Raw genomic sequence first — 2726 nt, forward strand, 5'->3', positions numbered from 1 at the left:
CATCCTGGCTGCAGTGAACTGTGTTATAGTGGCTGTGTTATGGGAAAATTGCTGTATCTTTGATATGCTCTCCTCCTTTCCTTCTAATAAAATTTCCTTATTCTATATAGCCAAGAGCAAGATAACTCTCACATGGTAGGTCAATTTTTATCTTAGTTTAATTTTTGTTATTTATTTGAAAGAGTTACAATAGAGGTAGAGACACAGAGAGGTCCTCCATTAGCTGGTTCGCTCTACAGATGACTACAAAGGCCAGAGTTATGCCATTATGAAACCTGGAGACAGGAGCTTCCTCTGGGTCTCCCACATGGGTGCATGGGCCCAAGGACTTGGGCCATCTTCTACTGCTATCCCAGGAGATAGCAGAGAGCTGTATTGGAAGAAGAGCAGCTGGAACTAGAACTGGCACCCAAATGGGATGCTGGCCCTTCAGGCCAGGGCTTTAACTCACTGCACAACAGCGCCAGCCCCAATTTTTATCCTTTTTAAGGAATGACCATACTGTTCTGCATAACATCTGTACTAACTTGTGTTTTCACCCACCATATATGATGGTTTTCTTTTCCCATGTGCTCTCTAGCATTTGTTATTTTTTATCAGTTTGGCATAAAAATGATATAGTATTGTTCATGTTTTTGTGTATTTTGAAATCAGTTAATTTGTTTATTAAATCTTTATTATTTGAAAGGTGGATTTAGAGAGAGAGGGAAAGACATAGATAGCTTTCATCTGCTGGCTCACACCCCAGAGAGTTTCAACAGTTGAGCCTGGGGCATGCTGGAGTCAGGAGCTTCATCCAAGTCTCCCACATGAGTGGCAAGGACCTGAGTCCTTCGTCCATCTTCTGCTGGTTTCCCAGGTGTTTAGCAGTGAGCTAAATTGGAAGTGGAGATTCCTAAACTCAAAGTGGAACTCAGATGTTATGCTGGCCTCACAGATTGCAGCTTTCCCCACTTGGCCACAATGCCAGCCCCTCTATCAATTTAATTCCTCAAAAATAGCTCAGTAATGTTGGCATCTATCTCATTTTGTTTTTTCTCTGTTATTATTCAACTTATTGATGTCTTATTTTTGTTCACATTATTCCTCTCAATTGCTCTACCTGAGGTGAGTAGGGCTGCTGTGTTGCTTAAATGAAGTGTATGCTTTAGATTACTCATTTAATGAGTGCATGTCATTCACATAGCACTTCACTGAAGTTCTACTATGTCCCAAATCCTCTTCTAGGCACAGAATTTAGACCACTTTTCTCTTAGGCCCAGATCTTGCCTTTAACATACTACTTGGAATTTAGTAGCTCATGAAATCTGCAGACTGCATAAATGAATGAATATTTTGAGGGCTGTGCTTTTGTGGAGGAACTTCATAGGAGACCGAAGGAATAAAATAAATCAAAAGTATCCACAGTATATAGAATGTATACTATTTTACAAGTCACAGAGAAGAAGAAGAAGAAGGAAAGTAGTAAGACTAGAAAGTTTGTGGCAAGACTAACAGGCGCTGGTCAAGAACTTAATAAGCACATTAGGAAAGCAGTAAGGTTTCTTTTTTTTTTTTTGAGGAAAAGTTTTTATTTCTAGTGATGAAATTGGCTACAGAACATTATGAAAGTTTAAAAATACAAAGATAAATTGTCTATAATTAATAGATTCAAAATTTGACAATCAGTGAATATCATTATTAGTCATTACCAACAACAGTTATTGATTTGAAAGGCAGAGTGACAGGAAGAGGGAACCACTGCTTCACTCCCCAGACACTTGCAATAGCCAAAGCTTGACCAAGCCAAAACCAGGAACTGGGAATTCATTCTGGATGTCCCATTTGGGTGCAGGGACCCAAGCACTTCTGCCATCCTCCGTCTCCTCCCAGGGTGCACACTAGCAGAAACTTGCCTCAAAGCAGAGAAGCTACCACTCAAGCCAGGCATTTGTATATGGGATGTGGGTGTGTGGTGGTGATAGCAAGCCCTCATGGATAAAAAAAAAAAAAAAAGTTATTTCTATGCCAAGGAAATTACTCTGTAGTCTTTCTCTTATAAACTACGTATTGCTGAACCTAGATAATTTTTCCTTTATTTAACAATGACATGAAAATGTCAGTTGAGTTGGCTTTCCTGAAGACCTTGTTTCTTGAATATTAGTGGCTAGCTGAGATAAATTCTTTTCATCTCTTTCTCGCTTCGGCAGCACATGTGCTCGCTTCGGCAGCACATATACTAAAATTGGAATGATACAGAGAAGATTAGCATGCCCCTGCGCAGTAAGGTTTCTTTACCTCCCTGTAGGCTCTGCTCTCCAGAGGTGAACAGGGTCCTCTAAACCCACTTGCTGCACACACAAACACCTGAGTGTTGTATTCTCCCACAGGTGTTGGAGACTGATATGGTGTTCTGATTTATATTTACATAATGGCTAGTGACATCGGGCATATTCACATGTTTTGACCATGTACATTTCTTCTGAGAAATGTCTATTCAGATCCTTGCCTGTTTCTTCACTGTATTTTTTGGAGTTTTTCCAATTCATGTAAATGTTCTGGAAATCTGTAAACATTCAGAGTTTTAATTTTTCCTGCCATCTGTTCATTGTATCTACACTCTGATGTTTACTTTGTTGTGAAGAAGTATCTTAGTTGGATATACTCAAATGTCTCTGTTTTTATTTTTGTGACTATTGCTATTGGAATCTTACCCAAAAGCTATTGTGTGTTGACAATATTTAGAG

The 2726-nt window shown here is 39.3% G+C and overlaps 1 pseudogene; it reads left to right on the plus strand.

Annotated features, from left to right (window-relative positions):
- The first annotated feature begins 2194 nt into the window (after positions 1-2194).
- LOC138848083 (U6 spliceosomal RNA) lies at positions 2195-2262 on the plus strand (annotated as a pseudogene).
- Positions 2263-2726: the final 464 nt, after the last annotated feature.

Source organism: Oryctolagus cuniculus, unplaced genomic scaffold, assembly GCF_964237555.1.
Source record: "Oryctolagus cuniculus unplaced genomic scaffold, mOryCun1.1 SCAFFOLD_96, whole genome shotgun sequence".
NCBI classification, from domain to species: domain Eukaryota; kingdom Metazoa; phylum Chordata; class Mammalia; order Lagomorpha; family Leporidae; genus Oryctolagus; species Oryctolagus cuniculus.